This window comes from Physeter macrocephalus, chromosome 5 (genome assembly GCF_002837175.3).
Source record: "Physeter macrocephalus isolate SW-GA chromosome 5, ASM283717v5, whole genome shotgun sequence".
Lineage (NCBI taxonomy): Eukaryota > Metazoa > Chordata > Mammalia > Artiodactyla > Physeteridae > Physeter > Physeter macrocephalus.
Window position 1 is genome coordinate 63,196,665 of NC_041218.1, and position 26,614 is coordinate 63,223,278.

At 36.0% G+C, this 26,614-nt stretch overlaps 1 protein-coding gene and 1 pseudogene across 4 annotated transcripts in view; one reads left to right on the forward strand and one right to left on the reverse strand.

Annotated features, from left to right (window-relative positions):
• Positions 1-26,614, forward strand: part of UMAD1 (UBAP1-MVB12-associated (UMA) domain containing 1) — a 260,457-nt gene that overhangs the window by 75,916 nt on the left and 157,927 nt on the right. The window lies entirely within an intron of this gene.
• LOC102996393 (5-azacytidine-induced protein 2-like) lies at positions 19,882-23,726 on the reverse strand (annotated as a pseudogene).

The following is a 26,614-nucleotide window of genomic DNA, read 5'->3' on the forward strand; positions in this document are numbered from 1 at the left end:
AAAATGTAATGAAGAGCCTAGGGGTAGGACGAGAATAAAACACAGACCTACTAGAGCATGGACTTGAGGATATGGGGAGGGGGAACGGTTAGCTGTGACAAAGTGAGAGAGTGGCATGGACATATATACACTACCAAACGTAGGGTGGATAGCTAGTGGGAAGCAGCCACATGGCACAGGGAGATCAGCTAGGTGGTTTGTGACCACTTAGAGGGTTGGGAGGGAGGGAGACGCAAGAGGGAAGAGATATGGGAACATATGTATATGTATAACTGATTCACTTTGTTGTAAAGCAGAAACTAACACACCATTGTAAATTAATTGTACTCCAATAAAGATGTTAAAAAAAAATGACATGTCTTACCTGATGTTTTTAGCCCTTGCTTATGCTGCTGTCTTAGTCCCTTTGGGCTGCTGTAACAAAAATACCATAAACTATGTGGTCTCTTTTGAGTGATTTTTGTACAGAGTGTTAGAGTTAAGTCAAGGTTATTTTTTCTTTTTTCTGCCTATAAGTTTCCAATAACAATATTGCCTTTAATGATAAAATAAAACATAAGAAAGACCCCCAAATGTTCATCATTAGAACAGATATATAAACCGTGGTATATTTATAAAATGGAATGCCAAATAAAAATGAAGAAGTAAAAAGTACATGCAGCAATATCCCAGATATTGATATGTTGAATGAGAAAGGCAAATCATTGAAGAATATTGTCTAAACATTGTGCTTGTCATTCCATTTATATATGGTTCTGAAACATGTAAAACTAAAATGAATATGATAACACTGTTTAAAAAGAGAATGGGTAACATGGAATTTAGAGAGAGGAATATACCTTTGAGGTGGGAGTAAGGAAGTGTGAGATCGGGGGACTTCAAGGTTAACATAAATTCTCTTTCTCAGATTGAGTGGTGGGTACATGCGTGTTCACTACTTTGTCCTCCTGAAAATGTTTTCTTTTCAAAGATTGCATTTTCTATTTTGTTGCTAGTATAAAAACATGTAGTTGATTTTTGTAGCAACCATCTTTTTAAGGTTTTTATTTCTAATAATTCACCTTTAGATTCTTAGGTTGGTTGCTTACTTTTGGCTCATCAATTTTTAAACTTCTTAATATTCTAATATACTTATTAAAATCTCTGTATTTCCCATTAACTGCTAATTAGCAGCTTCCAATTTTTATTTTGTATTACTTCCATTAGTTTGCGGTTTTACAGTTTTCAATTTTTAATCCTTGTTTGCTGAGTTATGTAAAAATATTTTAAGATTTACAAGTATACGAGATGTTTTGTTTTGGTTATCTTTTTGGTGAAGATTTTTAATTTAATGCACTCTGGTCAGAGAATATGGCCCAAATGATAATCTTTATGTATGTTGAGGTGTGATTCACAACCTAGTACATACGTTTATAGAATGTTTGGGGCTGAGGGATAATTTTTAAGCTTTTTGAAGATAAATTCTTTTGATAGATTTCTATATTCCACTTACCTTCATAGTACTTTAGAGGATGGACGGCTTGGTAGGAAAATCTGCTATTACAAAAGCTATGTTTTCAACATCTCAAACTTTGTAAACTCTGGCCATGTTTGTTGTCTTATTTACTTCCATCTCAAGATCAGTATTATTATTTTTTAAAGCAAGGACAGTAATTCTGTATTGTCTTGTTTCAATTTTTGTTGTCTTCTGTTGATATATATATGACGGATCTCAAATATTTGTTTTTGTATGAAAACTTTTTTATTGTTATGAATTCTGTTAATTTTGATGTTTTGATTTTTATTTCTTTCGTGCACTTGATCATTACATTCTTGTATTTAATTGGTTTCTCGGTGACTCCATTGCTGGTTGTTCACCATGTAGCTAAATAACAGGTTTACCCAGAATTAGAGGTGAACGCATGTTGCATATAACATATAGGACAAAAGGTAGTAGGTCAAAAAAATGTAAAATTGATGTAAAATCTTTCATATTAGGACAAAATAAGAGATGACTTAGTAATATTTGAGTTAAATTGGAAACATTAACATTTACTAGTTTTCTTAGATGTTAATAGTTGGTAATAAAGGAGAATCATGTTTAAATTAAGTATTGGAAATGCTTGGCCTAAAATGGTTGAAAACATTTCATAAGAAACTTTTAGTCTTTAATGTATTACTGTGTCTAGAAAATATCTAACTTCAGTTCATTCAGCATTTTCCAGACTGGCTTAAAACTCCTTTTTTCCTGGAGGATCTTACAAAACTGAGTATTTTACTGAACTTAACATTTATTAAAATACTACTTAGAATAACTTTTGGAAAGTTATCAGTAATCATTTAAAATTTTGGAAAATCCTGGAAATACAAATTATACGATCTTTAATGAAAAAGTTTTACATCATTAGAATTAATTAATATGTGTTAGTAAGAATGTCTAATATTTTCTAGTGCTTTAAAGATTTCAGAGCACAGTGACATATTTGGTATCATTCTGTCTTTGAAACAGCCCTGTACTCTTGTGGGCTGGCTACTTGAGTCCTTCTGGAATTATTAAAGCCTCAAGTTAAGCATGTCTGTTCAGTAAATGCTGCTAGATATTCCATTCACAGATTCTTAACTTTGTTGTTTAAATTCTTTCCATCTTCATTGTTGATTAATTGAAGTAATAAATTAGATAAAACCTTTTGTTGTTGTTGTTGTTAAAGAAAAAATAGTAATCCATTTAAAATGGAGATTTTTTTTTTTACCAGTTCATGTTAGCATTTCCAGGTTCTCCTATGCTGCTTACAGCTTTGTGGGTGGTCAAAATTAGCTATTTTAGTTTAACTGATAGAATTCAGATTGTCAGATTTAATTATTAATGAAAATACAATAGTATCTGTATCCACATGGAAGAAATTGCATTCATATCTTATTTGAAAAATGAGTTTTGTTTCACTATGTAAAAGTTATACTTAAAAATTCTGTTATTGACTTTTATTATTTAATTATACACAGACAGTCCCCGACTTAGGATTTTCCACTTTATGATGGTATGAAAGCGATAGGCATTCAGTAGAAACTGTACTTTGAAATTTGAATTTTGATCTTTTCCTGTGCTAAGAATTGCAGCATGATACTCTCTCATGGTATTGGGCAGCAGTAGCAGCAGTGAGCTGCAGCTCCCAGTCAGCCACGTGATCATGAGGGTAAACAACCACTCCCAACCATCCTGCGCTCTTGCAACCAGTCTGTTTTCTACTTTCAGTACAGTATTTAATAAATTATATGAGAAATTCAATACTTTAGTATAAAATAGGCTTTGTTAGGTGATTTTGCCCAACTGTAGGCTAATGTAAGTATTCTGAGCATGTTTAAGGTAGGCCAGGCTAAGCTATGATGTTCAGTAGGTTAGATGTATTAAATGCATTTTTGACTTAAAGATATTCTTAATTTACCATCGGTGTGTTGGGCTATAACCCTGTCGTAAGTCAAAGAAGATCTGTATTCACCAAATTTCTTGGGAAACCTTTATTTAAAAATATAATGATACAAGTATATCTTTGAAATAAGAATTGGAAATATAGGATTAGTCTTTGACAAAGATTTGTAAATTCAAAGTTTATTTTTCTTTAATTTCCTCCAAATACCTTTACTTCCTTTTCAGTGCCTCTTTTATCCATTCCTATGGAATAGAAGGGTCCCAATTTTTCTCAAAGAAAAGTATATAACAAAAGTCTTAACGGACCTTCACTTAAATGAGTTGGCAGATTGACCAATATTCTCCAACTTTTCTATAAAGCTTTGAATATTGGCAGCTGATAGGCTATTCTCTGGTGAGCAGACATGCTTCTCCTTCTCCAGAAGAGTGGTGTCCCGTCCATTTGTCACCCTCTTTGCTCCTCAACATATGTGCTTGTTATTGTAATTGCACAATTTAATTTAAAAATATATGAGTATAAAAAAGTATTTCTACAAAAACATAGTTAAATGTTTTGAAAATAGTCCATATAGTTTAATTGCTAAAATAGAAAAAAGGAGCTGTCAACTTAGGTGTGGTTGAGATAATTTAAAGAATCTAGGAATCTACATCAGACTGATATGCAAATGTCTCTAAGTTCTCATCTGCTTAAAAATAATTGGATATTGTGTATAATGAATGTATGTTGGGCTTTCTAAGGAAGGCTCAGAACTCTAATCTGGCGGCTCTAGTGCAAATAAAGGCCTTGACCCCAAATCTTCCCCATGTGGGAAGGTTACATCAAGTAACAGATGGGTGAAAGCGGAGGAAAAGTCAGATGTTGGGGTATTGGGCACTTGTAAGGAGAAATTTTCTTCTGATCAACCTGTTGTTCAAAAATTTACAAATGATTTTCCTTTTTATAGATAATGCCAATTTTACTGCAGATTCGTCATACCATGTAGTTGAAACAGTTCTCCAAAATGATGACATAAAAAGCTGAGCATGTGGCAAAAAAGCAGAGCATGTGGCAATAAAGTAAAAAAATTCAAAGAGGGAATTACAGTTACCTTAGGCAGTAATACAACTAGAACTAACAATCTAAAGCTTTTTTATAGGCAAATTCACAAATCCTAGAACTTTACAAAAATATACATCATACGATTTTTTTTTTAGTTTTTCAGCCAGATGGACTTTATTTATAGGATTTTCCCCATTAATATGTACCTTCAGCATAGAAACACTTGTAAATAAACTTACTGAAATGAACAACGTGCTCCCTCTACATTGTTTCTTCACATCGCTCTCCTGAGGAGGACCTTAGAGAAAGTGACCTAAAAGCCATAGTTTTGCCATTGAATGTAATGTCCTTGCTCTGACCTTTGAATCAGATTTTGGATTATTTAAAGAGTAGATATGGAAAAAGAGTTTTAAGTTTGGATTTGGGGAAAACAGTGTAAGACAGGACTAGTAGTCATATAAAATAGATGACATCAAACATTTTAGAAATAGTATAGTGGTAGAGAGCAAAATTTCCACGTAAGCGTTTCCAGAACCTTGGTGAAAACTGTAATCTAATAATATCCTGAATTACAAGGAGATTCTGAAGGACATGGTTTGTTGTTGTTGTGTATATGTTTTTAATTATCTCAAATTGACTTTTGTCAACTGGTAAGACGCTAATTATGGTACACCAATAGTCACAGAGTTTGTTTTAGATAAAATTACGGATGATGCAGAAACCATACAGGTTGTGACAGAAAAGGATGGATTCAACATGAGGAGTAGGAGGAGATAAGAGCAATCCAGAGCCAAAAATTACTCATGTCATAGTTACACATGCCCTAGAAATAGTTCTATGTTGTATTGAATAACAGTCTGAATCACCATTCAGAAATACTAATATATGGGAAGTATCAGTGCCAGGAAAATTTGTATTTCTTCTAAATAATGTCAGATTATTCACTTTATTATCAATAAATGGACATTATTTATTTTGAAATGTAATGTCTAAAGTATACATTTTTTAATGATTTCCTTTTTATCTGGATTTTTATTAAATGAAGAAATGGTTCCAATCGCACTGGATGAGATAACCTCTATTGTATTTAGTTCATCTATTTTTCCCACTCTAAGCCATACACAGTATGATGTGTTTGTAAAATAGCTTGTATTTTGAACAACTAAAATAAATAATATTTGTAAATTAATTTGTAACTGTATGGATTGGGAACTGTGGTCTGGATGGGAGAATGAGTTTAAAATTTTGACCCCAAGACTTGGTTAAATTTCACCACTTCTGTGTATGCTTAAGTTTATAACTGGCCATAAATAATTGTCAGATTAACATATTCTGTCATTCATGTGAAAGTCTGTTTAGGAAAGTTGCATTAATTAAACTTGTTGTTTAATGGTTTAATTTTAGAATATTAAGCAGAGTAACTGAAAGTACTGTAGATTCTATTTATCATGGTTGTGTAGCTTTTAGACTTTGGGGAAATCCAGTTTTTAGAATTAACACAGTGATTCATTATGTCAACAGTGTGTTGATTAACATTTTGTAGCAAAACATTTATTAATAACTTCATATTTTTGTACAAGTTATAAATTTTTTTTTGTTTTTAGAAGATGTTGCGGGTAGGAGTTTTTATTAATTTATTTATTTATTTTTGCCGTGTTGGGTCTTCGTTTCTGTGCGAGGGCTTTCTCTAGTTGTGGCAAGCGGGGGCCACTCTTCATTGCGGTGCGCGGGCCTCTCACTCTCGCGGCTTCTCTTGCTGCGGAGCACAGGCTCCAGACACGCAGGCTCAGTAGTTGTGGCTCACGTGCCTAGTTGCTCCGTGGCATGTGGGATCCTCCCAGAGCAGGGCTCGAACCCGTGTGCCCTGCATTAGCAGGCAGATTCTCCAGCACTGCGCCACCAGGGAAGCCCATAAGTTATAAATTTTAGATCAAATAATAAAGTAAAACTGGCATCATTCATTTGGGGAGAGGAAACATTGCAGAACTTGAGTGATTTTTCCAAATGATGTGTCCCCTGTAACTTGAATGTGTTATCTTTATCCCTAATGGTATTTTGAAATACATTGATGTGAATTTCTTACACTTTATTTTAGTACACTTTATTTTAATCATAAAACTTTTAATATTTTAATTTTTTATAATGTCATATGTGGTATGGTACACATGGTGTGTGCATGGTTTGTTTATTCTTGTTTACCACTTTATTCACAACACTAGTGTGGAATGAGTGAATGAATGATTAAGAAACAAGAGAGTAGAAATGCGTAGTCTAAAATTTAAAATGTATACCTTCAAAATCATACTTTTAAGTTATCTTGATAAAAAACTACAGGCATCCAACAAATAGAAACAGATGCCTAAGAAATTAAGAGTATTTGGAAATAGGTGTTCTATTCCTCATCATTATTGTTCACATCCAAAAATATCCTCTTGGAGCCTCTTGTCTGATTATCTTCTGTGGATCTGATGATTCTAGTATTTTCTTTTCTTTTGTTTTAAAAGTTCCGATTTACCTCATTTCTTTGTATAGATATTCTTTATTTTTTAATTTTTAAATTGAAGTATAGGTGATTTACAGTGTTGTATTAGTTTCAGGTGTACAGCAAAGTGATTCAGTTATACATACATTTATTAATATATGTATATATGTATATATATAAACAAACGTGTGCGTGTATTTGTGTGTGTACATATACTTTTTCAGATTCTTTTCCCACATAGGATATTACAAAATACTGAGTATAGTTCCTTGTGCTATAGAGTAGGTCCTTGTTGTTTATCTATTTTATATATAGTAGTGTGTATATGTTACTCCCAAATTTCTAATTTATCTGTGTTGTGTGTATAGATATTATTCTTGACACAAGGCATTTATTAGATATGGACAATAGCAGGCAGCAAAAAGACCTGCCCGAAATGGGCAGAAACCTGTTCTTTTCTTTCTTTCATTCTGACTCTCAGAAGCAGTACCAGCATAAGCTTTATTTAGCTTGTAGGTTAATTTTAAAAGAAACCTCTTTAAATTATGACTCAATAGGTTGATGAAGCTGGGAAGTCTGTGTTTTTCCCAAAACCTATAGGGTGCTTTTGATTATCAGTCAAGTTTACAAATCACTGATTACGATTAACTTCATTAGGATTTGCTAGTATGTTTAATTCTAAGCAGAGAGAAAATGGGAAAAAAAAAATTAAGGTCAAAAAGTGTCTTTGGAGATGACATAACTTTTATTTTACTAAAACAAATGTTTTTTAAGAACAGTTTTCCCTGCCTTTTTGTTAAGATTCAGTGATGGCTTAGAGAGCTAAAAACACCTTTGGGATGGATTCAGAAGATCCAAAAGATACGGTGATGAAATGTGATTAGCAAGCTGTAGGGGAGGGTCACAAATGTGTGATTTTGAAGTCTCTTCAGTTTGAAACCAATTTTCAGAGTCTTGAACTCGATCCAGTAGATAGTATGTATGCTACAAATGGAAAGATTAAACTGGAGCAATATAATTAGGGTAAGCCATTGCATCTGCACTTGTATCGCAGCAACTGAATTTGAAACCAGCTGCAAAATGGTGACTAATCTCTCTGGCAAGCCCACATGAGAGTGTAGTACAATAAGCCAGCTTCAGCCTCACAAGTACATGTGCCTTCAATGCGCCTCTGAGCAGGTGATGGTGATGATGCAATCTGATTATACTTTTGAATGTATTCTAACCACAGTCAACAGTTGAGTCTCACAAGGGATTTCACAAAAGACTTCAAACCAACTCTAGATTTTTTTTCAGATAGTTTCAAGGCCATAGGAACTTGTATATATATATATATATATAGTAGTGTGTATATGTTACTCCCAAATTTCTAATTTATCTGTGTTGTGTGTATAGATATTATTCTTGACACAAGGCATTTATTAGATATGGACAATAGCAGGCAGCAAAAAGACCTGCCCGAAATGGGCAGAAACCTGTTCTTTTCTTTCTTTCATTCTGACTCTCAGAAGCAGTACCAGCATAAGCTTTATTTAGCTTGTAGGTTAATTTTAAAAGAAACCTCTTTAAATTATGACTCAATAGGTTGATGAAGCTGGGAAGTCTGTGTTTTTCCCAAAACCTATAGGGTGCTTTTGATTATCAGTCAAGTTTACGACTCACTGATTACGATTAGCTTCATTAGGATTTGCTAGTATGTTTAATTCTAAGCAGAGAGAAAATGGGAAAAAAAAAATTAAGGTCAAAAAGTGTCTTTGGAGATGACATAACTTTTATTTTACTAAAACAAATGTTTTTTAAGAACAGTTTTCCCTGCCTTTTTGTTAAGATTCAGTGATGGCTTAGAGAGCTAAAAACACCTTTGGGATGGATTCAGAAGATCCAAAAGATACGGTGATGAAATGTGATTAGCAAGCTGTAGGGGAGGGTCACAAATGTGTGATTTTGAAGTCTCTTCAGTTTGAAACCAATTTTCAGAGTCTTGAACTCGATCCAGTAGATAGTATGTATGCTACAAATGGAAAGATTAAACTGGAGCAATATAATTAGGGTAAGCCATTGCATCTGCACTTGTATCGCAGCAACTGAATTTGAAACCAGCTGCAAAATGGTGACTAATCTCTCTGGCAAGCCCACATGAGAGTGTAGTACAATAAGCCAGCTTCAGCCTCACAAGTACATGTGCCTTCAATGCGCCTCTGAGCAGGTGATGGTGATGATGCAATCTGATTATACTTTTGAATGTATTCTAACCACAGTCAACAGTTGAGTCTCACAAGGGATTTCACAAAAGACTTCAAACCAACTCTAGATTTTTTTTCAGATAGTTTCAAGGCCATAGGAACTTGTATATATATATATATATATATATATATATATATATATATATATATATTTACTTTAGTGACTGTAGTACATTATAGTACCTTATAATCTTAAAGTTGAGAGGTTTTAGTTGATTTTTACATGTGAAATAAAGATGAGAAAAATAATGTGGAAAGAAGAAGGTACTTGAACTTGGAGCTTTTATTCAGAATTGTTCATGATGGCTTATACTGATCAATTAAAATCATTAAGCTGTCCAGACTGCTTAATTCTGTGCAAAAAGGAGATGGTGAATCGGTGAGCTAGGAAGTGCTTCAGTGCTGCACTAACCTTTCCATATTCAGAGATGCACCTCCGTAGCTCTATAGCCTGCCCCATGAGGTGATTTTTAATAGTGTCTTGCATACTAAAGGTATTTAATAAATACTCAGTTTGACTTGGACTCAAGCCTTTGTTTTTCATCTTTGAAGGGAATGGTAGTTTCTTCCTCCAGTGTGCCACAGAGGGACATGGTGAGGATGAATAGAGAGCCATCTGTTCGAGAATGTATGTCATCTTTGGAAAAAATTGCTGCAGGACCTAAAAAATAGTCACAAGTATTATTTCAAACGAGTAATCAAAAGTGGAATGGTTAGAAATTGCTTGTTAATCTTAAATTTAAATATAAAAATACGATGTAGTTTACAACAAAGGACATGAACTCCACAAGACCATTAAAATAGAACTTGCGAGTTGTACACCCCTAAGAATAAAGGGGGAAAGGGAGTGTAAAAACCCTACCTGGTGGTCCTGAAGCTTAGTATTCATCAGATTCGCTTTGAATGCTTGTCACAAGTGCATATGTCTGGGCCTCATCCCCATCAATTCTGATTTTGTTGGTTTGGAGTGGGTCCTAGACACCTGGGATTTTATTCATCTCCCTCCCTAACCCTCCCACCCAGTGATTGTGTGTGTGTGTGTGTGTGTGTGTATGTGTTTTGTGTGTCACTCCCACCCAGTGATTTTTTTTTTCTTTTTTTTTTTTTGCGGTACGTGGGCCTCTCACTGTTGTGGCCTCTCCCGTTGCGGAGCACAGGCTCCGGACGCGCAGGGGCTGAGGAGCCATGGCTCATGGGCCCAGCCGCTCCGCGGCATATGGGATCTTCCTGGACCGGGGCACGAACCCGTGTCCCCTGCGTCGGCAGGTGGACCCTCAACCACTGCGCCACCAGGGAAGCCCCCACCCAGTGATTCTGACACACACTAACATTTGAGAAACACTGCCCCACACTACTGTAGTGTTATAGTATAGACCACTAAGTATAAGTAGACCACTATAGTGTAGACTACTAAAGCTTAGTAATTTGCAAACAAAAGAAAACTTTTAATTGACATCAGGAGAAACAAATTTTTCTCATGGTAATTTTAAAAAGGCTTTTTGTAAAAACATAATGATTATTGTGTTCAATTGTGGTTTTGTGAAAGAAGCTACTATTTTTCATGTTTTTATTTAAACTTTTAATATACATAAAGGGCATTTTATTGACGGACTAAAAGCCTTCAGTGAAGTGAATTGAGTGGATTGGGTGCAGGTATGCTGCCTTCTAGTAATTTCAGTTTATAGAAAAGTAGCATTTAAGCTCTCTGGAGGAACAAGTTGACTTGTGTCCCTGCAAAAGATACGTTTAAGACCTAACCTCCAAAACCTCTGAATGTAACCTTATGGAAATAGAGTCTCTGCAGATGTAATCAAGTTAAGATGAGCTCATACTCATTATAGTGAGCCTTCCTCCCATGACTGGTGTCCTTAAAAAAAGAGAGAAATTTGGACACAGAGACACATACAAAGAGGTGAAGGTCGTGTGATGAGGAAGGCAGAGATTGGAGTGATGCAGGAACCCTAAGGAATTGCCAGCAACCAACAGAAGCTGGGAAGAGGAGGAAGGGTCCTTTCCTAGAGACTTCAGAGAGAGCACGGCCCTGCTGACACTTGATTTCAGGCTTTTAACCTCCAGAATTGTGAGAGAATAAATTTCTGTTATTTTAATCCACTAAGTTTGTGGTACTTTTTCTTATGGCAGCCCTAGGAAACTAATATAGCATGTGAAATGGTTCTTCTCTTACTTGGATTTTTGACCAAAACTAGATAGAAGAAAAATGTGAAAGTTTCTTTTCTCACATATTCTATGTGTATATAGGTGTTCATGTGCTTTGGACCTGCCACTGTGGCAAGTTGGAATTCTGTTTGCAATGTCAAGGAGACAGTCTAGTACTGTTACCAAATGAAAACCACTCTACTTCTACATGATTATGAGCCATAGGGGTTCCTGCCATTAGAACCCAGTTTTTCTTAAAAAGATGCTCATGTATTTGAATATAAGTACTAAATGGTGATGTCAGGGTCTTATCCCAGCAGATAAGGAAGAGACTTATTCTTAGCAGGAACTGGTCTACCTGGAATGAAAATTCCCCTTCACCTCAGGGAAGCTCTCTACAGTCAGTGAAGCAACCTTTTATGCTGCTGCTTCCTCCTCTCTCTCATCCTCTGTGACTGCCTACAAGGATTTTGGCTACTATCCTCCCCATGATTTTATGGAGCTTTCCATCCAAATCTGTTTTCTTCTGTTGATCCAGTTTCATTTAATCTCTTTGAGTGTCAATCTCCTCATTTATAAAATTGAGGTGATAAAACCTATCTTTGAGGTTGATGCATGGATTAAATGAGTAGCCATATCTGGCATATATGAAGCCATTGAGAAATAGTATCTCTGGCTGCTATAAGAATAGTATCAAGATTACATCAGCCTTTTCGCTATGTTCATTTATATATCTATTCATGTATTTATTCACTTATTCATTTGACAGCGTTTATAGTGGACTTGCCATATGCCAGTCACTTTGCTAGGCATTGGGAATAAATGGTGATTATGATAGATGACAGTCTGTGCCCTCACGGAAGTGAGAGTCCAGTTGGAGAGACAAACATTAAAGATACGATCACCTGAATACATGTAAAACTACAGTGTTGATAAGTGCTATGAGAACAGATGACCAAGTGAGGAAGTTTGAGGAAGCCTTCCCTAAGTAAGTAACACTTGAGAGTGAAAACATGTGTAAGAGTTAACTGAATAGAGAGGGAAGGGAGAGGAGAGGGTTCCAGACAGAGGGAATAGGAAATCAAAATGTCCCTTTGGTGGGAAGGCACATAGAGCACTTTCGGTGAATTGGAAAGAGGCCCTTAGGCCGATGCGCAGAGGGCCAGGAGGGAGTGTGGAACTTGATGAGCCTGGAGAGTTAGGCAGACCCAGATCATGCTAGACCTTGTGGGCCCTGATAATATCTTTATCTGAAGAGCAGTGGAAGCCATTGATGAAAATTAAGCTGTGGGTGAGGGTGACGTGAACAAGTACGGGTATGAAAAGATGCTCCTCTGTTTTCTTCCATTAATTGAAAGGATTCAGCCCTCTCAGATGGATGCTGCTTATTCTGAGTGTGTGTGTTTAGAACTTGGTTTCTGTGATCAGGGTTGTTGTTCTGCTGATGCCACTTCAGTCCATTTTTCTTCTACCTCATTAATAAGGACGCCATCCTCTAAGCTCCATACCACCTGCCATCCTCTACTTGCTCCAGATTTAAAGGGCCCTTGGACTTGGCTTTTTCCCCTTCCTAGCTCCTATAGTCAGCCTGGGTATCTCTAACATTCATGATAATGCCCCAGCTAGCACCCTCACCTCAATCCCTTGTTCTCCAAAGACTTTCTATGCCACTGGCATTTTCCTTCTCTATTCCGGCAGTTCTCTGATGTGGCCTTGGTCTCGAATGTATGCTCACTCAGAATGATGCCTCCTCTGAAGTCTTAAATCTTAAACCCAGGGATCCTATTCTCTGATGTCATGTCCCTCTTTCATGCCACTATTCCTGCCTGTTCATCTAACTCATTGAAAGCTTTATTTCAGTGACTTCCTGACTTCTTGTCTAGCCTGAAGTCTGCAGTCTCTCACTGCAGTGTTGTAAGATCAGGTCTCTCAATTATTTTGATCCCTGCCAGTTTTCAACTCTGGATAAAGCCAACCTTTCCCTTTATCTGCTCCTGCTCCCAGGCTACTAAGCATTCCTGAAGAAAACCATCACTGTGCATATGGGCACTGTATTGCATTGCTGCTTCCTAGTTATCTGAGCTGTCAACTCTCTTTTTTGGTCCTTTCTCATCAGCGTTGTCTTAACAGAGTGGATGTCAACTTTGACTGCATGTTGGAATCACCTGGAGGTGTTCTTAAGCATACCAATGCCTTGGTTCCACCAGTAAATATTCTGATGTAATTGTTCTAGAGTACATTTTACATGGTGAGACACTCCCTAGGTGATTCCAGTGTTCAGCCAAGGTTGATAACCACTGGGCTACTGGACCCGCAGAGGCTGACGGACTTGTTCACATCTTCTTGGGCTTTCTCCTAGTACTCATGCTAAGCAGATGATCTTGTCTCGTCCAGCTTCTTTTCCTTTCTCTACCTTGAGACCTACTTATTTTTAATGGCATCCATACTTGCCTAGTTCATTCCTATTTTAGAGAAAAAAGTTGCCTACATCCCCATATTTGACCTCTTCAAAGGCGCACTGGGTGTCAGCTCTTTCTCCTCCTCCTCCTCCCTTCCTGATCTGAGCCAAGTGACGTGTTATGAATGATTGAGCTTAAAAAGTAAGCATGTGCTATCAGCTTATGAAGCACGAATTTTCTATTGAGAAAAAAAAAAACTTGGGGAAAAAGCAATCAAACCTGAGTTTAAGCAATATTAAGCAGAAAAATGAAAGATGATGATTTTCAGAGCAAATGATATTTGATGAAATAGAGTGAGAAGTGATCCCTGAAAGATGGTTGGGACCAGAGAGGGGCAGCAGCGGAAGTGGGAGGTGGAGGTTTGCATATGTTACTAAAATGGTTGAACTTCGATTTTCAAATACTTTGAAAGTATTTTCTGTCTGAGTGCAAGGAGCAAAAGGATCAAAAATATGCTTTAAGGACAGAATTATGGTCACAGTATGGGACATGGTCTGTAGAGGAAATATTTTCGAGACACAGAGGACCTTTGGGAGCCATTTGCAATGGCCTAGTCAAGAAGTGGGGGAGTCCTGGACGAGCATAGTGAAGATGAAAGGAGAAAAAAACTGCTTTAGAGATATTTTTAGGGGTAGAATCAAGACAATCGTGTCATTTTACATTTTAGAGTGTTATGTCAAGACTCGTAGGTATTTAATTCGCTCTTAGTAATTAACCCCAAAGATTCGGCTAAATTGCCTATTATTTATAAGCTACCTGTCTTAGTTCATTCAAGTGCTACAACAAAATTACTATAACCTGAGTGGCTTATGGCAACTGGCCCAATAAAAGACTTTACAGAACAAAGTTTTTTTTAAAGTATATATATCTCTTCTATGGAATGGGATGTTAGACCAAGTTTAAAATATACTATTTGATTAGTGATTCAGAATATTTTTAATAGTCTATTAAAATGTATGAAAGAAACCTTAAGTAGAAAAATATCATAATCAGGAGAGGTGTGGTGGAAGGGTTTGGACTGTGGATACAAACTGGATTTGAAGCTTAGCTCCTACCCACACTGAACTGGTGACCTTAGGCAAGTTGCTTAATATTGCTAAACTTCATTTTCCTTATTGATAAAATAGAGAAAGTTAGAAGAGCCACCTGATAGGATTGTGAGGAATATCTGAGATAAGTATTAGCTATTATTATTTTGTATTATATAGTCAATTTTAGATAAGTTTTTTTATAGCTTCTGCTTGGATTACTTGCTTTAGCCATTGGGAGTCACTAAAATAGTCTTGTCATTTAGTAAGCAAATGCAATGTGTAGTTCATGTCCCTTTTAAGAAAGCATTTAGTGAACTGATATGTTTGACTCTTGGTAAATGTGAAAAAGTCGATTCTCCCATGAAGTTCTAGTTGAGTATTTTTTCCTGAAAATCACTTGTTGTCCTTAACTGCTATAATCAATAAATTCTGTGAAAAGAAAGACATAGGCAGAATAGTAAAGTGAAAATAGAAACAATTATTATTTTTTCAGTTCTTCTATTTTTCAGACCTTCTGTTTTCAACCCTTCCATGAATTCATCTGGGTAGCAGTTTCCTTTTTGTTGATTACGTGTCCAAATTATCTTTTGCTGTGTAAGAAACTACCATAAACTTAGTGGCATAAAACAGCGATTTGTTATCTCTCATAGTTCTGTGGGTTGGCTGGGCTTAGCTGGACAGTGCTTGGTTGAGCTCTTTCATGTGGTTGTAATCAGGTGTTGGCTGGGGTTGCTGTCATCACAAAGCTCGACTGGGCTTGATGTCCAGAGTGGCTTACTCTCATGACGGCTGGTTGATTCTGGCTCAAGCTAACGCTGTGAAAAAGAGAACCTATATGTAGCCTCTCCACATTGCTTGGGTTTCTTATAAAATGGTGTCTGGGTTCTAAGAGTCAGCATTCAGAGAGGTAGGAGGTGAAGCTACCAAGCCAGTTAAGAGCTACACTTAGAACTGGTATAGCATCACTCCCACCATGTTTTGTTGGTTAAAGCAGACTCAGGGTGATCTCAGATTCAAGAGTATGACTAAGTAAATGCTAGTTCTTAATGGGGAAATGTGGCTAAAAAGAACATGTGACGGGAGATTTGGTGGCCAACTTTGGAAAATAAAATTTGTCACAAGCAGTCGGTACAGGAAAGGTAGAGAAGAAGGGGATTGCAGAAGGTACCAATATTCTCATAACATTAAAAATTAATAAACTTTCATTTTGGATTAATTTTAGACTTACAGAGAAGTTGCAGAAATACTACAGAGTGTTTCTTTATATTCTTCATCTGCACCTAACACAGCCATGGGAGATCTGTCAGAACTGTGAAATTAACGTTGGTATAATACTGTTAACTAAACCACAGACTTTATCTGGATTTTACCAGTTTTTCTACTAATGTCCATTTTTTGTCCCAGGATCATATCCAGGTTACTGCATTGCATCTAGTCATGTTCTGTTTTAACATGTTAACCAACCTCTCTCTTGCACTGATTTTTCTCCTTTCACAACCCATTAGGAAGTGGTTGGCTTATAAAAATACATTTTTATAAATAGTACAATTTTACACACATGGCCTAAGTCAGTTGGAGAATCAGTGATCTCTAAAATACATTTTAGCCCTTTAGGATGCTGTAAAACATTTTCTAATGAGCTGCTACTAGTCTTCTAACATGGGAAAAATAATAAAAATTTCTAATAGAAATGTATAACATCATAGCCATTTGGGGTGTTTTTAAAATTCCATGTTAACGTTAAACCTTAATCTTTGTTGTATTTGTGACAGAAAAAAATAAAAAAGACTTAAATCAGTGTGAATAAGACTTTAACATTGCAGTTTAAATTTATAGACTTCAACATAACCACCCTTTTTTGGTGATCAACATTCAGTCTGATTTTCCACCTCATTGAAAACATTCTCCAGCTGCTGCTGAGTGATTTCATAAATTGCATTCATGATCCTGGCTTGAAGTTCCTTTAAAGAATGTGGTCTGGATGAATACACAGCAGTTTTAACACAGTCCCATAAAATATAGTTCAGTGGGATAGGTCAAGTTTAAAGTTGCACAAGGATTTCATAAACACCCTGAGTAGATGGGCACTACAACTCTGAATGTGCTATATGGAAAAACTTTATAAAGGATGGCAGTGTTCCAAATGTAGATTAAGTTGGTCATCTATGAAACAATTCCTACTACTGATGGTTCTTAATAGTACCACCTGCTAGTTCTTTCATATTAAATTGTGTGAAATAACACATTCTGTAAACTGACGAACTACTTATTTATTTAATAAATCCATCAATGAAAGAAACCTCTGTCATTAGAAATGGAGTTATTTATTAGACCCAAAAGGTCTTAAGCCAGAAATGTCAGGCATTTTTGTGCACAAAGAGTGTTGCAATCTGGCATTGTTTTTTAAAACAGCAGCAAGTAGCACACCATACCCAGTTGGTATGTTTGTCCCTTATCTGGCAGGAAACTCCAGAGTCTCCGGGTAATCAGCTCAATGCCAAGTTAAACCTCGGAAGGACATCAGTGGTCTTGGTGTATAGTTCTGAAGAAACTACTAGGCTATAAGTATGCACTGAAGGCTGACATTTTGAGTGCTTCACTGATGCATTTCCTTTGTCGATTTTATTTATTGGTTTAGTGAGAGTATCTTTCACCCAGCCATGACAATTGTTATTCTGCAAAACAAAGCAAACCAATATAAACTTCATATTCCTAAATTAGAATTGTGGTCCCCTTGTTAGTAATAGCCATTGCTCATGTTTTGAAATTAATGTGATCACATGAAATAGATGCTACACAGAAAACATAGCAATATGTGGTAATTATGCATACACAGGCTGGTATGCCACCAGCCACTGTGTAGAATTAATCCCAGGGCAGTTTTTACTGCTAGCCAGTCATGTCAATTGAAGTTAGGTATTCTGCTAAAATACCTTAATAATTTTCAGCTCTGTCACTGAACCTTTCTTTAAATGTTTATAAAACCATGTGAATTGTTTATACTTATGTATTTTATATGCTTAATATACTTCATTTGTATTAGTAGCTTGGAAATGTCTTGAATCCAGATACAGCAGACCAAGACAGACTTCCCACTTTTTGATAAAATTAGACTTCTGTCATACATAATATGAATATCTCTCTTTAGAGAAGAAAATATGAGTGTAATTTCTCGTTCTTTTAGATAATTCTGAACTTTTAATTTCCTCGCATTTTCAAAGGATTGTAATTGCCTTTTTCTTTTCTTCTTTTTTTTTTTGTTATAGTTAAGAATTAGCAGTATATGCTTTAATTCCAAAGTATAGGGTTATTCTTCCCTACCTTTTAAAAAAACTTTTGATCCACGTTATTATTAGCAAAGTTATTATAATGTTACTGTAGAACTATAGGCTTAACTTAGAGCATTGTTTTTTAGATACTGTCCTGGCTCTGTAATCCTAGGGAAACCGTCGTTAGCTCCTGGAGTCTCAGAGCTGAGTCCTGGGTAGTGGGTTCTGGAGAATGCGGTGTCAAATTAAGCCATTAGATTTCCCCTAGTGTGGATGTGACTCTGCTCTCATTTCCCAGAAATTCTTTGGTTCCTGTATCTCAGGAATTGTAGGCTTTGTTATTGTTAAGATTTTTTATTTTAACTTAAGGCCTTTAGAATTGAACCCTTAAGAAGTTCATGAATGTAGGAAGATTATGCTTTTAAAATTATCTTCCTTATTTAATTAAGCTATATTTTGGTGCTTTTACTTTCCAGAGTTAAATCTCTCTCCTAATTGGCTTTCACATAAGTAAATTCAAAAGATTTGTCATTCTTCATTCCATGGAAAAGTATATAAATGTTACTGTTCATTTGAAGTTTCATCATAGATATTCAAGAGCATGAGGCATATGGTTAGAATGAAGCCCTTTACCACACCATGCTGAAACCAAATGCCTAGCCTAAAGAGCTTTTATAATCTTCATTGTTCTTGCATTCTCCCCCTTAAAAATGCAAGTTACCTATCATCTCCATTAATTTGCACTGCTACCTTATGTTTCTTTTGGTCATTGAAGTAAAATATGCCAATTAACTTTATTTTTTTCATCCAAAAAGCAGTGGTTTTAATCCCAAATGCATTAACTAAAAATGCTTTGCAATCTCCCACAATGTTCAGGGAATAGCTAAGACCTAAGACTCTGCTATCAGAAAGCATTTTAATTCAGTTTGAATTGTATTATATAGTAAATATAAGATTATGAAGTGTTTTACTTATATTCATAAAAGTATGCTTAACGAGTATGTTGTGAATAGGGTGGTGTTATTTTTATAGTTTCTTTCATGGAACACTTGGGTTTCATAAAACCAGTGATATAAAAAAATTTCCAGGAACACATCAAATAAATTACTGTTTAATAGACAATGATTTGTCCGTGAAGAGTGATTATGCCTTAAATGAATATTGTTGCAAGGTCAGTCAAAGAGGAAAGTTGATATTGGTTGATAGATAGCATACCACTCTTGAAAGCACAGATATTATAGCTGGAAAAATCCTGTAAAGGGATCCAATTTGAAGGAAAGATAGTGTAATATAAAGGTAATTTTTAGAGGGACAATATATTGGTAAATATTGTACCTTAATATATGTAATAAAAATATATATTCTATACTAAAGACTAAAGATTTCAGGAAATTTTTAATCTAAGTCCACTTTTATAGTTTGTTATACACATTTCTTGGAGAGCAAGTAGGGAAAAATCTCGTATCCTCGTCTCCAGATATGAATCTCTTCAGAATTAATTCTTACGAAGGCAGCTTTGGTTATGTTGACCCAAAAGTCTTATTCCTAATCTCCCCAAAGACTACCTGACTCAATTTAGGAGCTCTTGGGAACACCCATGAGTTAGCTTCCATAGATTTTTTGCCATAGGAGTCATGTTCCTGAAAGTTTGTGCTGTCATTAGGAATGGTTCTCTCATTATCTGTCTATGATTGGAGAATTGCTTTGTCTGATAAAATCTTTATATCTCCTGGTAAAGGGGAAGCTATGATCCTTATAACAAAGTGCTTTGCCGTTGAGTGAGAGAAGGTTGTCTTTTGAGCATTGCGTCAAATGGACTTTGTGCTGTCCTTCCCAGTGACTTCAATGCCTTCTCTTGGAATGAAGGCCTTCCTGATTGCAGTTGGCGTTTTCAGTGTTCTTAGTAGTTCAGGCTGCACTTAAGTCCTGATATAAGTTAGCCATCACTCTCCTCAGTTCCCAGATGAATGCTACTTAACTATGACCTGAGATATTTGGTCTTTGAAGATGTCTGCTGGTCAGATCCTCTTCCTGAGACTGATCGCTTTGGATATTTTGTAGCTCAGTTTTAAGATTGCTACATTTCTTCCTCGTAAGTTCCAGTTCTTGTGCGAAACCATGGATCTTCAGATTATAGCTCCATTTTTCTACCTGCCAGTTTGATGAAGGTGGATTTAAATGCTTCTTCACCTGCTGAGTTTCTAGATGTCCTTAGATGGAGGAGTTCTGCTTATTTAGATGGCATCTGCTCACTCAATACTTTCAAACATCTAGTTGTCTTTATTTTATTCCAATGTGCTTTTCAAATTATCTTATTGATGTGCATGATAGCTCTTGTTTATTTGTTTTCACTTCACAGAACATGTTATTCTTCATCTCATCTGGTTCCTATCAATGTTTCTTCCAAAAATTATTCTTTTTTTTTTTAAAGTTCTCTCTTTGGATCCAAAAATTCTTTTCTTAATGTCTTCGTATAGAGTGACAGGGCAAAATAGGAAGCAACAGACTCATTCCTCAGTGTGTTAAGGTGGGAGCCACTGTGTCTCTGAGCTTTTCCACAATGCAGAAGGCAGATGCCATCCTCTGCCAACGTGTCCAGGACTGTTCGAGCCTGGCTTCCAATGGCCGCTCACAGAGCCGGTCACTTTCTATTCCCCGGTGGTAGGAAACAAACTGAAAACAACTGGGGTGGCTGGAGGTCATTGGGACTCTGGTTTCTCCACAGACCCCACTAATTGTCCAGCCACGGTAACTACCTTACTCCATGAGGGTGTTCCTTTCCTTGGGTTGGGTCGCACCCCTGCCCCCCAGCTTTTCTAAAGCTATATTTTGAGAATCCTGTCATTTTAGGAGAAAAAGGAGTTAAGATTACTATATGTATATATAATATTTATATGTTAATTTTGGGGGAACCCCATTGTCTAGTGAGTCAGACATCCGGAGTTGAATCTCAGCTCTGCTTCTTGCCCGCTGGGACTGTGGTGAGTTAATTAACCTCTCTGGGCTTCAGTTACCTCAGCTGTGAAAGGAGGAGGATGACGTGGTCTTAGTAGGGCTGCTGAAATGTTTAGATCCATAAACTACTCAGCCAGCACTGGGCACAGAATGGGTGCTCACTCAATAGCAATTTCTCCTTCTCTTCAGCAGAATGCCAAGTTTTCTGCCCAAGCCCACCACGAGTTCTTAAATCTGGGCTTTGTTTTGTTTTGTCCGTCATTTAATCTCCAGAGCAAATAACGTTTAGTCATGTTGTGGGATCAGAAGCCTGGAGCAAACAAACTACTACCACAGTATAGATGAAAAACTAAATCAGTAAGAAATACTCAGTGTTATTTGATTCATTTCACCTATGACAGTCTTATTTATTTATTTTTGATGACATACCAATGGTCATACTATTATTTTAATGTATACACTCAGATATGTAAAGTTTAAATTACCCTTATATTTTCATCTATCAGAAAGTAATTATTTTTGCTTTGTTGACTTATAAGTTTTTGCTGAATTGTTCTCTTTAAAGCTTGTCATATTGTCTCTTTGTATATAGTAACTTGAGAAAGAGTGCAGAATGTGGGCAGGTAGCATAATTTTATAGTAGCCACATTTTAAGATAAAATGTAGAAACACCCTAATAATAAGGTTGGTACATTTGCTTCTTTTTAACTAATCCTGAATATTTTCTTTTTCTTGAAATGAGGTCTGTTTTTCTGACTTTGCCTCTCATCTCTTTTGCGTGCGCTCAACAAACGTCTGTAGGTTTAACTTCAGAACTCATCTTGGGGTTTAATCGAGGCTTTCCCTAGTGAATGGTGTTTTATGCTTGGTAGGGGTCTAGTCTGAGTAATCCTTTTGGCTAATTGTACCAAATAATTTCCTGCAAGTTATCTGTGGTGAATTACAGTAGGAGAGCCCAGTGAAAACTGTCCACCCTAGTGACCAGGAGCTAGACCTCAGAGCTTATTAGACCTGAATCCAGCTCTGGTTCACATGACATTAATTAGTTGTTGGTCTAGGCAAGTCACTTACTATCTTTGTGCCTCAGTTTTCCTATCTGTAAAGTGGAATAATAGTGCCTAATTTATCAGATTGTTGTAAAGATTAAATGAGACAGTACATGTCAAAAACTTAGCCCAACACTTAAATATACTGAGTCTTTAAGAAACCATAGCCATTATTATGTGATGGAAAATCCGGTGTTAATAAAACTTTATCTTATTGGTCGCCTTAAAACAAAGCAACAACATAACCCAGTTTTTCATGTTATCAATTGAGATAATAGATTCTAAAGCCAGACTAATAGAAAAATATCTTTTTGATACACATAGGTTTATAGTTATTTGAATTGATAAAAGGGTCTATAGAATGTTAAATAGTAGTTAGCTGTTGAAATAATTAATCCAGTTTCTTAAAGATGTTTAACATAGGACCAAAGCCTAGTGTAGGCATTGGAAGAATTTAGTATACTTTTTGAAAGTTTTCCAGTATTGGATCTGACTCACTGACTTGAAACAAACAAAACAGAAGCTTGTTCTCCCTGTGCCCTTAGTGCCAAGGAATAAATCATTGCTATATTCATCAAGTCATAAAGCTTAAATCGTCTCTGAGTTGGACACCTCAGGGTAGTATTTGATGCTAACCACTGATTCAACCAGGGCCTGGTGATATTTAATGGACTGTTGTTCAAGGTCAATTGACACTAGGTGCTACATCAATATTAAAGTATCACACAACAATATGGATGTATAAAAACTTCCATTAAGCAATGAATATAAATGAACTTTATTTGTCCTTGTAACCAAATATGCTGTGGTTTACGGTTATGTAACCACATGCTCTGCATGAAGAAAATTTCCTTGCCTTAGCTTTACCAATAATTTGCCTTTTTTCTGAGCTACTGTTAGGGCTGTGGCTCCTTAGCCACAAAGCACACAGGCATTTCTTTATGTGTTTTTCCTGCTTTCCTATTTTCTGCAGGCCAGAACCCCCCGCTTCTTATCCACTCTGGGGTGGTGCTAATGCTCAAAAATGGCACTGTCTTTGCCCTTGATGGTAAAGTGCCAACATTTCTTGTACACCTGCTGTGTGCAGTTGCCTTGACATGACTCCATTTGGAATTAGATGGTAGCTGCCAAAGGTCAAGCCATTGGCTTCAAGGTCGACATTCCCAGGTGAGATAGAGAACAGGGAAAGGAAATAAAAAGGAGGAGACAGGGTATAGGGAATGCAATCTTGTTGTTTGAATTCCTGAAAGAACTGGCAGAAATTTTAGGGAAAAGGGTAAGAAATTATTTTTACTTCTCAGCACCAGTATTCAGGCACAATATCTGAACAAATTATAAACTTTTAAAATAAATAAAATATTGCTTAACTGTTACATAGGTATTCCTTAAGTAGCTTAGATTAATGTATTTTTAAAGTAGAAAGTTAGCATAGTTTGTTACAATATCAGATTTTTAATTTGACACACCACAGATGAGACCCTATAAATACTTAGTAATGAACTGCTGTCTCATCAGGCATTTAAGGTTTAATCACGTAGTCAGTTTATATCTCACCATCATTACCTTGCCTGGTCCCTGTGACATTCACCATATTGTCAGTAAGCTGCTGTAACCTCAAGTGAGATTTGGCATTTTTCCCCATTCCTAACACCTGCCCTTTCATGTAATGCTCCAAAAAATGAGATAGTTCTTTGTAGCATGCATCAGTAGCTCAACAAGTGTTTCTTTGAAGCAACTGATTATTTACTCTGGTGCCATATGGTTTGACCTCGGCACCTTTGCTGTCTAAAAACAGTCAGAAATATCTTCAAAACTTAGATTCCTCAAGATCAGTTTTGTCAAGGAAGCTGACTGGTGTTCCTAATAACATAGCAAGTCAAGCAGTACCTTTAGAAAATCTGAATATTTACATTAGCATCAAAAGCTAGTTTTTCTTAAAATTTATATGTAAAAAAGAAAAACTGTGAGGCTGTACTAATCAAGATATTTCATGATCTTCAGAGAAACTGTAGGATTTTAAAATTGCCACTTTGTATTGATGATGAATTCATGAAGAGTAGAAGAAATGACCCAGCTTGCCAGTGGTTGGTTGGAGAAACTTATAAAGATGTTCAGATTCTACATATATGTCTATACACAGGGGAGCACAGAAGGTTAGCCAGGACTTGCCCAAAGAGAAATTTGAGTAAACTTGATAGTTCCTGTGTCATTGGGGAAAATAGAAAGGCAGCTTAAATAAGTCAAGACTGTTTAGCATCTAATTATTATGCAGTGAACCCCCTTTTTTCCCTTGATTGTTAAAAATTCTTGAAACCCTGGAATTGCTTCTACGTTCAAGGCATGAGGCAGATTTGAAATTCTGCTGACACTTTCATTCGAGAACTGTCCAGTAGCAACTTTTTAATAGGAAGCAAAGAATTCTGGTGTTTGGTCCAGACCTGTATGTTTTGCATTCACCTCAAAGGAAGGTTTGTGAGAATTTATGACTATTGTTTGTAATAACAACCTTTAAAAGTCAGCTATTCCCTATCCCCACCCAAATATATTTGCAAGATTACTGTTAAGTCCATAAAATCTATAAAAATCACCCAAATCCTCCTTCAAACTATTAAAATTTAGTTTTACACTGCTTCTTACAAGATAGATGTTTTCTCTCCACAGCTTAGAATAATATTTTGTCTTAAATTATTTCAAAATTTAAGTTGGTATTGCCTTTGTTGTAGAAATCTTAAATTCTAGAATTTTGAAATTTGGTGAACAAGTTCGAGTAGGATATACCTTTCATAACAGTTCATAACACTATGCAGTCTTATAATCTGCCTTTTACATTGCCTTTTCCATACTGAAGTGTCGTAACACTTTTTACAGTTTACTACATGTAGCAGTCAACAGATTCCTTAATCATTTTAGTATCTTTGAACTTTATCCAGCATCCATTTATGTCTTCACATGTAGCTACCAGAATTAAAGACTGTTTGAGAGCAGAAATTAAAGTCTTCCTCAGCTAATGTTGAAATCAGGAATTTATTGTTTCTCCAAATCCTTTAAACGCTGACTTTTAGACATGATTTTTTTTTCTTGCACTCCATTCATTTGATGGAAACATTAATTAAGGTAATAGCACGGCAGCATTTCCCAGTGCCACTGTGAGTCCCTGAGCAGCAGTGCACGTTACATTAACTTCTTCAGATTTTAAAGCCCCTATTTTGCACCGTGAAGCGGTGATTTCAAGGAATAGCGCTTAATGAAGTTCCCCCAGGTGTTGAACTTACTAGAGGAACTTTGAATTCCTCTTGTAAGTGCAAGGAAAAATAAAGTAGGAGGTTTGGTTTGTTTTCATTTTTGTTTTTAACAGATTTTTAATGCAACGAATTAAAACAATTAGAACTATACTTCAATTTTAAAATAAATAAAAAACACATTAGAATGACAGTTCTGGTCCTCTCTGCCTATTGAGCCAACATTAACTTGCATAAACACGAAACCATTGGCTTGCTAAAAAATAATTTTGGATTTTTCAGTTGACTGCCACTGATGTGATAAGGACTGAGCAAAACATGCATATCTCTTCTTCTGAAAGTGGGACTACTAAGTATAAGACATTAAATCAACTTATTAAAAACTTAACACCTTTGTAAAGTGACAAAATTATTTTTTACTCCTAAATAAAATACGTTTTTTAAATTGTAATACAATTAACCACTTTATAATTACGGTTTTATTGAAGAAATCCTTCCTACCACTTTCCTCTTAAAACTTACTATAGTGATAAAATACTGCTGTTAAACCATTATGGACGTGCTTCACATGACATGGTGCCTGCTCAGATGTCCATACGTTTGTTCTCTACATCTGTGTCTCAATTTCTGCTCTGCAAACTGGTTCATCTGTACCATTTTTCTAGGTTACACATATATGCGTTAATTTACGATATTTGTTTTTCTCTTTATGACTTACTTCACTCTGTATGACAGTCTCTAGATCCATCCACATCTCTAAAAATGACCCAATTTCGTTCCTTTTTATGGCTGAGTAATATTCCATTGTATATATGTACCACATCTTCTTCCATTCGTCTGTCAGTGAGCATTTAGGTTGCTTCCATGACCTGGCTATCGTAAATAGTGCTGCAATGAACATTGGGGTGCACGTGGCTTTTTCAATTATGGTTTTCTCTGGGTATATGCCCAGTAGTGGGATTGCTGGGTCATATGGTAATTCTATTTTTAGTTTTCTAAGGAACCTTACTGTTCTCCATAGTGGCTGTATCAATTTACATTCCCACCAACAGTGCAAGAGGGTTCCCTTTTCTCCACACCCTCTCCAGCATTTATTGTTTCTAGATTTTTTGATGATGGCCATTCTGACCGGTGTGAGATGATATCTCATTGTAGTTTTGATTTGCATTTCTCTAATGATCAGTGACGTTGAGCGTCCTTTCATGCGTTTGTCGGCAATGTGTATACCTTCTTTGGAGAAATGTGTATTTAGATCTTCTGCCCATTTTTGGATTGGGTTGTTTGTCTTTTT